Here is a 13,142-nt window from a genome sequence, read left to right as displayed (position 1 = left end):
ACAGACCTCTTCATTGCCAGGAATTATATCCATACACGTCACTAGTTCATGCCCCAATTGTAAACAAATATTAATGCGACCAACAGTATTGTTGAAAACTCCACAAATGTCTCATAATCAATTGTTATAGCTTAAAGATCTGCAGCACTTAATAATCACACGATTTCACAAATCAGGCCTTTTGTACGGTGGTCTACCGCAACCTCGGCAGTATCCCATTGTTAACCCCGGTTAAAGACACCACGCAGAAACTCCAGCTAACGGGCGGCTTTGTCAGGGATTTTTCTCAGAAGGACACACCAACAACAGATGACCAAATTGACGCATACTGCGATAACGGTACAAAGCACACCCTTACCCAATACCAAACTCGGGAAACTTCTTGCACTGACAGCCAAATGATCCAGAACACACGGGTCAAATAATCTGCCCTGGGTTCACCACTACTACAGGATAAATGCCACTTCCACCTCCTTTCTGCACATAACAGTGATGCGCTCATGGGATTTATAGTTACCCTTTCTACTGCCTTGCCCACCAGCTGAACAAGGCTTTGAACAGCGCCACTGCCTCGTTCACAGCCAGGACTGCTAGGATTACCCTTGGCGTCCTCTGACCTGCAGCCGATAGTATGTGTGTAGCAGTTACCACACCTCAGTCAAATACAGCAGAGTACATCCAGTTAACACCCCTTAATGTAGAACAGTAGTGAACTTTTAGATACCAATCATCAATAAAGCACAGCAGCATAATCCCAGTAACCAGCACTCGATATAGCACAGCAGCGTATTCTGTTACCACACCTCAGTGAAGCAGTTACTCCTCAAAGTAGCACAGTGGCCAATTCGCAATTACCAATCATCAATGAAGCACAGCAGTGCATTTCATGTTCCCAAAGCACAGCAGCATATTCTGTTACAACACCTCAATGAAGCAGAGCAGCGTACACCAAGTTATTACCCCTCAATATAGCATAGTAGCAAATTAGCAGTTGCAAATTGTCAATGAAGAACAGCAGAGTATTTCCTGTTACCAACACTCCAAAAAGCACAGCACCGTATTCCCAGTAATGAACACTCAATACAGCACAGGAGCGTATTCTGTTATCACACCTCACTGAAGCACAACAGCGTACTTCCATTTACCACCCCTCAATATAGTACAGTAGTGAATTTGCAGTTACAAATTGTCAATAAAGCACAGCAGCTTATTCGGTTACAAAACCCTAGTGATATGCAGCAGAGGACACCCACTTACCACCCCACAATGTCGAACAGCAGCAAATTCGCAGTTACTAATAGTCAATAAAGCACAGCAGCCTATTATCAACGCTCAATAAAACACAGCAGCACGTTCCATTCCCACACCTCAGTGAAAGACAGCAGCGTACTCCATGTTATACCACGCATCGTCTGTACCACTCTTCAATGAAATACAGCAGCGTAGTCCCAGTTACCACCCCTCAATATAGCACAGTAGCGAATTCACAGTTACAAATTGTCAATGAAGCACAGCAGAGTATTCCCTTTTATCAATGTTCAAAAAAAAGCAGAGCAGCATATTCTGTTACAGTGGCAAATTCATAGTTACCAATCCTCAATAAAGCACAGCGGCGTAATCTGTTACCACACCTCAAAGGAGGACAGCAGCACTCTGTTACCCCACACTCATAGTCCGTACTACTTTTCTATAAAGCACAGCAGCGTAGTCCCAGTTCCCAACATTCAATAAACCACAGCAGCTTTTTCTCTTACAAAACCCCAGTGAAATACAGCAGAGTACTCCCAGTTACCACCCCACAATGTAGCACAGGAACGAATTTGCAATTACAAGCACAGCAGCTTATTCCCGGTAACAAACGCTCAATACAGCAGAGTATTGTGCTACCACACCTTAGTGAAGCACAACAGAGTATTTCCATTTTCCACCTCTCAATATAGTACAGTAGTGAATTAGCAGTTACAAATCGTCAATGAAGTACAGCAGTGTAGTCCCAGTTACCAACGCAAAAAAAAGCACAGCAGCTTATTCCCGGTAACAAACGCTCAATACAGCAGAATATTCTGCTACCACACCTCAGTGAAGCACAACAGCGTATTTCAAGCTACAACTCCTCAATATAGTACAGTAGTGAATTAGCAGTTACAAATTGTCAATGAAGCACAGCAGCGTATTCCCTGTTATCAACGCTCAATATAACACAGCAGCACGTTCCATTACCACACCTCGGTGAAGGACAGCAGAGTACTCCATGTTACCCCACGCATACTCTGTACCACTCGTTAATGAAATACAGCAGAGTAGTCCCAGTTACCACCCCCTCAATAAAGCACAGTAGCAAATTCGCAGTTCCAAATTGTCAATTAAGCACAGCAGTGTATTCCCTGTTACCAACGCTCAATACAGCAGAGCAGAGTATTCTGCTACCACACCTCAGTGAAGCACAGCAGGGTACTCCTAGTTACCCCCTTCATAGTCCATACCACCCTTCAATGAAGTACAGCAGCGTAGTCCAAGTTACCACCCCTCAAAATAACAGTAGCGAATTCGCAGTTACAAATTGTCAACGAAGCACAGCAGTGCATTCCCTATTACCAAAGCTCAATAAAGCACAGCAGCGTATTCAGTTACCACACCTCAAAGAAGGACAGCAGTGTACTCCCAGTTACCACCACTCATAGTCCGTACTGCTTTTCAATAAAGCACGGCAGCTTATTCGGTTACAAAACCCCAGTGAAACACAACAGAGTACTGTCTGTTACCACACCTCAATGAAGCAGAGCAACATTCTCCGTTACCCCCCTCATAGTCCGTACTGCTTTTCAATAAAGCACGGCAGCTTATTTGGTTACAAAACCCCAGTGAAACACAGCAGAGTACTGTCAGTTACCACCTCACAATGTAGCACAGCAGCAAATTTGCAGTTACTAATAGTCAATAAAGCACAGCAGCTTATTCCCGTTAAAAAAAGCTCAATACAGCACAGCAGAGTATTCTGCTACCACACCTCAGTGAAGCACAACAGCGTATTTCCATTTACCACCCCTCAATATAGGACAGTAGTGAATTAGCAGTTACAAATCATCAAAGCACAGCAGCGTATTCCCCGTTATAAACGCTTAATAATGCACAGCAGCGTATTCTGTTACCACACTTCAATGAAGCAGAGCAACATACTCCGTTACCCACTTATAGTCTGTACCACTCTTCAATTAAGTACAGCAGCATACTCCCAGTTACCACCCCTCAATACAGCACTGTATCGAATTCGCAGTTACCAAATCAAAGAAGCACAGCAGCGTATTCCCGGTTACCGACGCTTAATAAAGCACAGCAGCGTATTCGGTTACCACACCTCAGTGAGGGACAGCAGCGTACTCCATGTTACCCCACGGGTAGTCTGTAGCACATCCTCAATGAATTACAGCAGAGTAGTCCCAGTTACCACCCCTTAGTATAGCACAGTAGCGAATTTGCAGTTACAAATTGTCAATGAAGCATAGCAGCGTATTCCCTATTACCAAAGCTCAATAAAGCACAGTGGCGTATTCTGTTACCCCCCCCACAGTGATGCACAGCAGCATACTCCCAGTTACCATCCATCAATAGAGCACAGCAGCGAATTTGCAGTTACTAATAGTCAATAAAGCACAGCAGCGTATTCCCGTTAACAAAAGCTCAATGCAGCACAGCAGAGTATTCTGCTACCACACCTCAGTGAAGCACAACAGCGTATTTCCATTTACCACCCCTCAGTATAGCACAGTAGCGAATTCGCAGTTACAAATTATCAAATAAGCACAGCAGTGTATTCCCCCAACGCTCAATACAGCACAGCAGCGTATTATTTTACCACACCTCAGTAAAGCAAGGCAGTGTACACTGTCAGACCTCCAGATCGCATGACACAAATAGTGTGTACATTACTGAGTAAAGGTCATTACCTGAAAGGGAGAAATCGGCCAGGAACCAACAACTGGAAAATATCAAATCACGATTTGGAACATAAAGATGGCCGCCGCTTTCCAACCTATATCGGCGGTCTAGTCTATTTCCCAACAGGTGCTTAGAGGCTTAATGAAGCGCGCGCGCGCTGTAACAAATGCGCACTTCACTAAAGATTACCTCGAGTGAGTACCTCACAGAGAAGCTCCGCGGCAAATTTGAATGTCTTAGACATTTTTGTCGGGAAATCTTCCGGGTCGGGAATAGGTCTTTCAATTCCTTCGTTCAAGAATTATCTCCGTGGTGACAGAGGCAAGTGGGTGTTTGAGGTGTTTGTCGTCTCTCCTCCTTCAGCATCAATGCTCCTGGCAACTACTTCTTGGCAGTGAATCTTCCTCGCAGATTCCAGATACCGTCGCAAGGAAGAAGAGAGAGAAAGAAAGAAATAAGCTAAGTGGCATGAGTGTTAATTAAAGACTGTTGAATAAGAACCTTGAAAAATATAGCAAGGTATTGTATACAGTTTAAATAATATAGAGTGGTGTACTTACCTGCAAAGAGAAACAAGCATTGGCATAGAAAATAGGTCTCGCCTTTGGGACCTTATACAAGTGTTTAGCCATGCAACAGTTGCATAACTAAACACTTATAAGGTCCCAAAAGCGAGACCTATTGGCTATGCCGTGCGGCCCCAAAAGTAAAAGTGATCGCGATCAAACATCAAAGCGGCCGTGCTGCCGCGAAAGTGAAAGTAATCGCGGTAAAAGTGGCGCGCACGCCCGCGCACATGCACTGTAGCTCTAGGCTGGCCTGGTAGCACTTTTTGGAGCCCTCTCAATAAGTCTCGCCAGACCAGCGCATGCGCTGGGTCAGGCGAGACCTAAAAAGGTGATTACAAAATCTGTAAAAGAAAGAAAAGAAGAATAATTTGTTTCTTAATTAAGGAGCACTGTACAGATAAACATCATTAGACTTCTACTTATTATAGCAATAAGAAAATAGAATATGTTTGAAGAAAAGAAGCACAGACTTAAAGAAAGTAGGTAGGTGAAGTAAAACAAGAATAATTACATACAACTAGAGTCAGTTTGAGTAAGGATATGCAGTTAAGTTATACCATTATTTGATAGGTTAAGTCTTCTGGTGACAATAACCAATAGCAAGAAAGAAAAGAAAGAATACTACACTGGATTAACATAGAAGAGAAGCATAGATCTTGGTACATACGGTAAGTAATAAGAATGTAAAGATTATGAACAAAACTAGAACAGAGTAGAGTAGGAGGTGCAGTAATTTTCTGTGTTTAGTATTCTCAGGTCTTCTCGGAATTACAGTCTGCTGGACGGACGAAAAATCAAGAGAAGCAGAGAGAATAAGGTTCCAGGACCAGGCTCTTCTTGTTTGTTATTTTATCCCCTCCCCCTTCCCCCTTGGGTGTCTTTTAGAGTCGAGATTATAAATAGGTCTCCGAGACATCCTTGAGAGGGTGTACGGAACTAGCGTCTCGGTTACTGTGAAAGTTCATGGTAAAAACTCTGTTCGTCTTGACATACTCCCAGTTACTACTCCTCAATGTAGCACAGTGGCGAATTTGCAGTTACCAATCAATGAAGAACAGCACCGTAGTCCCTGTTACAAACGCTTAATAAAGCACAGCAGCGTGTTCCATTACCACACCTCGGTGAAGGACAGCAGCGTACTCCATGTTACCCCACGCATACTCTTTACCACTCTTTAATGAAATACAGCAGAGTAGTCCCAGTTACCACCCCTTCAATAAAGCACAGTAGCAAATTTGCAGTTCCAAATTGTCGATTAAGCACAGCAGTGTATTCCCTGTTACCAATGCTCAATACAGCACAGCAGCGTATTCTTTTACCACACCTCAGTAAAGCAAAGCAGTGTACTCCCAGTTACACCCCTCATAGTCTGTACCGCTCCTCAATGAAGTACAGCAGTGTACTCCCAGTTACCCCCCTCAATATAGCACAGTAGCGGATTTGCAGTTACCAATCATCAAAGAAGCACAGCAGCGTATTCCCAGTTAGCCAAACTCATAGTCCGTACTGCTTTTCAATAAAGCACGGCAGCTTATTTGGTTACAAAACCCCAGTGAAACACAGCAGAGTACTGTCAGTTACCACCCCACAATGTAGCACAGCAGCAAATTTGCAGTTACTAATAGTCAATAAAGCACAGCTGCTTATTCCCTTTAACAAAAGCTCAATACAGCAGAGTATTCTGCTACCACACCTCAGTGAAGCACAACAGCGTATTTCCATTTACCACCCCTCAATATAGGACAGTAGTGAATGAGCAGTTACAAATCGTCAAAGCACAGCAGCGTACTCCCAGTTACCACCCCTCAATAAAGCACAGCAGCGTATTCTGTTACTATACCTCAAAGAAGGACAGCAGAGTTCTCCCAGTTACCCCCACTCATAGTCCGTACTGCTTTCCAATAAAGCACAGCAGCATAGTCCCAGTTACCAACGCTCAATAAAGCACAGCAGCTTTTGTTACAAAACCCTAGTGAAATACAGCAGAGTACTCCCAGTTACCACCCCACAATGTAGCACAGCAGCGAATTTGCAGTTACTAATAGTCAATAAAGCACAGCAGCTTATTTTCCATTATCAACGCTCAATACAGCACAGCAGAGTATTCTGCTACCACACCTCAGTGAAGCACAGCAGCGTACTCCTAGTTATCCCCTTCATAGTCCGTACCACCCTTCAATGAAGTACAGCAGCGTAGACCAAGTTACCACCCCTCAAAATACCTGTAGCGAATTCGCAGTTACAAATAGTCAATGAAGCACAGCAGCGTATTCCCTATTACCAAAGCTCAATAAAGCACAGCAGCATATTCTGTTACCACACCTCAGTGAAGCACAGCAGCATACTCCCAGTTACCATCCATCAATATAGCACAGTAGCGAATTTGCAGTTACAAACGGTCAATCAAGCACAGCAGTGTATTCCCTGTTACCAACGCTCAATACAGCAAAGCAGCGTATTCTTTTACCACACCTCATTAAAGCAAAGCAGTGTACTCCCAGTTACACCCCTCAATATAGCACAATAGCAGATTTGCAGTTACCAATCATCAAAGAAGCACAGCAGCGTATTCCCGGTTACCCCCACTCATAGTCTGTACTGCTTTTCAATAAAGCACAGCAGCGTAGTTCTAGTTACCAACGCCTAATAAAGCACAGCAGCGTATTCCCCATTACCAAAGCTCAATAAAGTACAGCAGCGTATACTGTTACCTCACCTCAGTAAAGCAAAGTGGTGTACTCCCATTTACTACTCCTCAATGTAGCCCAATGGCAAATTTGTTGCCAATCACCAATGAAGCACAGCAGCGTATTCCTGATTAGCAAAGCTCAATAAAGTACAGCAGAGTATTCGGTTACCACAAATCACTGAAGAAAAGCAGTGTACTCCCAGTTACTACTCCTCAATGTAGCCCAATGGCAAATGTGATACCAATCATCAATGGGGCACAGCAGCGTATTCCCTGTTACCAACGCTCAATAAAACACACAGCGTATTCTGTTACCACACCTCAATGAAGTACAGCAGCGTATTCCAAGTTAACACCCCTCAAAATAGCACAGTAGCAAGTTCGCAGTTACCAGTCATCAAAGAAGCACAGCAGCGTATTCTGTTACAACACTTCAATGAAGCAGAGCAGCGTACTTCTAGTTATCACCCCTCAATATAGCATAGTAGCAAATCTGCAGTTGCAAATTGTCAATTAAGCATAGCAACGTAAGCCCTGTTAACGCTCAATACAGCACAGCAGCGTATTCTGTTACCACACCTCAGTAAAGCAATGCAGTGTACTCCCAGTTACTACTCCTCAATGTAGCACAGTGGCGAATTCATAGTTACCAATCCTCAATGAAGAACAGCAGCGTATTCCCCGTTATAAACGCTTAATAAAGCACAGCAGCATATTCTGTTACCACACTTCAATGAAGCAGAGCAATGTACTCCGTTATCCCCCTTATAGTCCGTACCACTCTTCAATTAAGTACAGCAGCATACTCCCAGTTACCACCCCTCAATACAGCACAGTATCGAATTCGCAGTTACCAAATCAAAGAAGCACAGCAGCGTATTCCCGGTTACCAACGCTTAATAAAGCACAGCAGCGTATTCGGTTACCACACCTCAAAGAAGGACAGCAGCGTACTCCCAGTTACCCCCATCCATAGTCCGTACTGCTTTTCAATAAAGCACGGCAGCTTATTCGGTTACAAAACCTCAGTGAGACACAGCAGAGTACTGTCAGTTACCACCCCACAATGTAGCACAGCAGCGAATTTGCAGTTACTAATAGTCAATAAAGCACAGCAGCTTATTCCCGTTAACAAAAGCTCAATACAGCACAGCAGAGTATTCTGCTACCACACCTCAGTGAAGCAGAACAGCGTATTGCCATTTACCACCCCTCAATATAGAACAGTAGTGAATTAGCAGTTCCAATTCGTCAAAGCACAGCTGTGTATTCCCTGTTATCAACGCTCAATAAAGCACAGCAGCGCGTTCCATTACCACACCTCAGTGAGGGACAGCAGCGTACTCCATGTTACCCCACGGGTAGTCTGTAGCACATCCTCAATGAATTACAGCAGAGTAGTCCCAGTTACCACCCCTTAGTATAGCACAGTAGCGAATTCGCAGTTACAAATTGTCAATGAAGCATAGCAGCGTATTCCCTATTACCAAAGCTCAATAAAGCACAGTGGCGTATTCTGTTACCACACCTCAGTGAAGCACAGCAGCATACTCCCAGTTACCATCCATCAATAGAGCACAGCAGCGAATTTGCAGTTACTAATAGTCAATAAAGCACAGCAGCGTATTCCCGTTAACAAAAGCTCAATACAGCACAGCAGAGTATTCTGCTACCACACCTCAGTGAAGCACAACAGCGTATTTCCATTTACCACCCCTCAGTATAGCACAGTAGCGAATTCGCAGTTACAAATTATCAAATAAGCACAGCAGTGTATTCCCCCACCGCTCAATACAGCACAGCAGCGTATTATTTTACCACACCTCAGTAAAGCAAAGCAGTGTACACTGTCAGACCTCCAGATCGCATGACACAAATAGTGTGTACATTACTGAGTAAAGGTCATTACCTGAAAGGGAGAAATCGGCCAGGAACCAACAACTGGAAAATATCAAATCACGATTTGGAACATAAAGATGGCCGCCGCTTTCCAACCTATATCGGCGGTCTAGTCTATTTCCCAACAGGTGCTTGGAGGCTTAATGAAGCGCGCGCGCGCTGTAACAAATGCGCACTTCACTAAATATTACCTCGAGTGAGTACCTCACAGAGAAGCTCCGCGGCAAATTTGAATGTCGTAGACATTTTTGTCGGGAAATCTTCTGGGTTTTCGTTCCGCTATTCCCATCGGGAGTAGATCTTTCAATTCCTTTGTTCAAGAATTATCTCCGTGGTGACAGAGGCAAGGGGGTGTTTCTGAGGTGTTTGTCGTCTCTCCTCCTTCAGCGTCAACGCTCCAGGCAACTACTTCTTGGCAGTAAATCTTCCTCGCCGATTCCAGATACCGTCGCAAGGAAGAAGAGACAGAAAGAAAGAAATAAGCTAAGTGGCATGAGTGTTAATTAAAGACTGTTGAATAAGAACCTTGAAAAATATAGCAAGGTATTGTATACAGTTTAAATAATATAGAGTGGTGTACTTACCTGCAAAGAGAAACAAGCATTGGCATAGCCAATAGTTCTCGCCTTTGGGACCTTATAAGTTTTTAGCCATGCAACAGTTGCATAACTAAACACTTATAAGGTCCCAAAAGCGAGACCTATTGGCTATGCCGTGCGGCCCCAAAAGTAAAAGTGATCGCGATCACGATCAAACATCAAAGCGGCCGTGCTGCCGCGAAAGTGAAAGTAATCGCGGTAAAAGTGGCGGCCACGCCCGCGCACATGCACTGTAGCTCTAGGCTTGCCTGGTAGCACTTTTTGGAGCCCTCTCAATAAGTCTCGCCAGACCAGCGCATGCGCTGGGTCAGGCGAGACCTAAAAAGGTGATTACAAAATCTGTAAAAGAAAGAAAAGAAGAATAATTTGTTTCTTAATTAAGAAGCACTGTACAGATAAACATCATTAGACTTCTACTTATTATAGCAATAAGAAAATAGAATATGTTTGAAGAAAAGAAGCACAGACTTAAAGAAAGTAGGTAGGTGAAGTAAAACAAGAATAATTACATACAACTAGAGTCAGTTTGAGTAAGGATATGCAGTTAAGTTATACCATTATTTGATAGGTTAAGTCTTCTGGTGACAATAACCAATAGCAAGAAAGAAAAGAAAGAATACTACACTGGATTAACATAGAAGAGAAGCATAGATCTTGGTACATACGGTAAGTAATAAGAATGTAAAGATTATGAACAAAACTAGAACAGAGTAGAGTAGGAGGTGCAGTAATTTTCTGTGTTTAGTATTCTCAGGTCTTCTCGGAATTACAGTCTGCTGGACGGACGAAAAATCAAGAGAAGCAGAGAGAATAAGGTTCCAGGACCAGGCTCTTCTTGTTTGTTATTTTATCCCCTCCCCCTTCCCCCTTGGGTGTCTTTTAGAGTCAAGATTATAAATAGGTCTCCGAGACATCCTTGAGAGGGTGTAGGGAACTAGCGTCTGTTACTGTGCAAGTTCATGGTAAGAACTCTGTTCGTCTTGACATACTCCCAGTTACTACTCCTCAATGTAGCACGGTGGAGAATTTGCAATTACCAATCAATGAAGAACAGCACCTTAGTCCCTGTTACAAACGCTTAATAAAGCAAAGCAGCGTATTCTGTTACCACACCTCAGTGAAGCAGAGCAGTGTACTCCCAGTTACTACCCCTCAATGTAGCACAGTGGCGAATATGCAGTTACCACTCAAAGAAACATAGCAGAGTATTCCCTGTCACCAACGCTCAATAAAGCACAGCAGCTTATTCTGTTACAAAACCCCAGTGAAATACAGCAGAGTACTCCCAGTTACCACCCTACAATGTAGCACAGCAGCAAATTTGCAGTTACTAATAGTCAATAAAGCACAGCAGCATATTCTCGGTAACAAAAGCTCAATACAGCACAGCAGAGTATTCTGCTACCACACCTCAGTGAAGCAGAACAGCGTATTGCCATTTACCACCCCTCAATATAGAACAGTAGTGAATTAGCAGTTCCAATTCGTCAAAGCACAGCAGCGTATTCCCTGTTATCAACGCTCAATAAAGCACAGCAGCGCGTTCCATTACCACACCTCAGTGAGGGACAGCAGCGTACTCCATGTTACCCCACGCGTAGTCTGTAGCACATCTTCAATGAATTACAGCAGAGTAGTCCCAGTTACCACCCCTTAGTATAGCACAGTAGTGAATTAGCAGTTACAAATCGTCAATGAAGCACAGCTGCGTATTCCCTGTTATCAACGCTCAACACAGCACAGCAGCGTATTCTGTTACCACACCTCAGTGAAGCACAGCAGCATACTCCCAGTTACCATCCATCAATATACCACAGTAGAGAATTTGCAGTTACCAACGCTCAATAAAGCACAGCAAAAAACAACACTGGGTCTTGGCTCAAATCAGTAAGGCTGAGCCTTAAGAATACAAAACAATCACAATTGCCAATACTGATATTACCTCCAACATTACTTTAAAAGGTGCATAGAAATAAAGTGCATGACAACCCTATTTCTCAATTAAATCCTTTCAAATGTATTTTAAAATTCATTTAAACTTTATATTTCATAGAAAATCAGTTCAATTTTTTTTCTGCATTTTATAAAACACATTAACACTAAAACACCTTCCTTATACAAGAGATAATCAAACCTTTTTCACCACACTCTTCTTCAAGACATTCCCAGTCCCCATTCACACACACTTATAACCCACACGTAACCACAGCCATAGAACATCAACACGTCCTGGCTACCTACATTTGTTTACTATTATTTTAACCCCTTGCATGCCCATGACGGAACGGTTCCGTCATGAGCATCGGTTGCGCTGTGCTCATGACGGAACCGTTCCGTCATGGGCCCGCCCGCGCTCGAACCCTTCAGCACCGCGGGGGAATTCCCTCAGCGCTGAAGGGGTTAAACGCCAGGTGTCTAAACCAAACAACAACAAACTGAATTACACAGATGTCTTTCAAGTGCACTACTACCCAAGATAGACCGTTCTTTTAAATTGACAACAACTTTACAATGCACAAAAGCAAACGAAATAGACAACAGTTTGTTTGGCAAAAAGAAAAACAAAAAGGTTGACGCGTTCCAAACTCACTTCTTAAGGGGTTCTCTTCAGGACCACAGTAGCTGTAACAGAAAAATGCAAGATCTTATTGCCCAGATACAAAAACCTGATTTAACTTAATTCACCAAGTACAACAACCCAGTATCCAGACAGCTTACCTCTTATATGATATAGAACAATTCACTACTCATTTCACAACAAATTTATGAATAAATGAAAGGCAAAAGAAGATAAAACAAAATCAAAACGTTGTCTCAAAGGAAATAATCGTCCTTATTAAACCGTGTCCCAGTAAGAAAACGTCCACTTGCAGTGTACGAGAATGTAGGTGTTTATTTTCAAACAACTCTTTTAGGAGACGAAGCGAGAGTGCTGAAAAAGAGGAAACGAGCATGTAAAACTAACCTGCCAACTATACGATCAGTCCAGTGGCTTTTTGTAGTTCAAACATTTAATTACCTTTATCACGCGTGAAAATGCAAAAGCGTTCCTTCTGCTGCATTCGTTTTTTTAATAGACGGCAGCTCCAGAATGGTTCATTTCTTACTTGTTGCCACTGCAAAATCAGAATAATCATGAAAGTAACAAGCTTTGATTATCATACCTAGCAAAACAACGCGTGTGGCAATCGTCGGTTCCTGCCACAATTGTCTATATTGCAGCGCGGGTTGAGCTTAAACATACCTTTTATAGACGCCAATTCTTTCCTCAATCCATCGTTTACCGTTATGCTTGCATGATGTGATTTTGAAACACTGTCTGCGTGCGGCCATTGGAAAACCAGTGTAGAATTAACAGCTTGGAGGAAAAAGGCCGGATAGAACCTGCAAAAGACTGTTCATTGAACATTTATTGGGGCACCTGCCACCAGATAAGAGACTTACAGAACC

At 43.2% G+C, this 13,142-nt stretch overlaps 1 long non-coding RNA gene across 1 annotated transcript; it reads right to left on the bottom strand.

The window, feature by feature from the left end:
* Positions 1-12,104: 12,104 nt before the first annotated feature.
* LOC146833104 (uncharacterized) lies at positions 12,105-12,811 on the bottom strand. The gene is made up of 3 exons (XR_014960506.1): positions 12,712-12,811; positions 12,564-12,624; positions 12,105-12,314 (listed from the first exon to the last, which is right to left on the bottom strand). It is a non-coding gene; the product is annotated as an uncharacterized LOC146833104 (long non-coding RNA).
* Between the last annotated feature and the right edge of the window lie 331 nt (positions 12,812-13,142).

This window comes from Triturus cristatus, chromosome 4_2, assembly GCF_964204655.1.
Source record: "Triturus cristatus chromosome 4_2, aTriCri1.1, whole genome shotgun sequence".
Lineage (NCBI taxonomy): Eukaryota > Metazoa > Chordata > Amphibia > Caudata > Salamandridae > Triturus > Triturus cristatus.
This window is presented reverse-complemented; position numbering and strand designations above follow the sequence as displayed.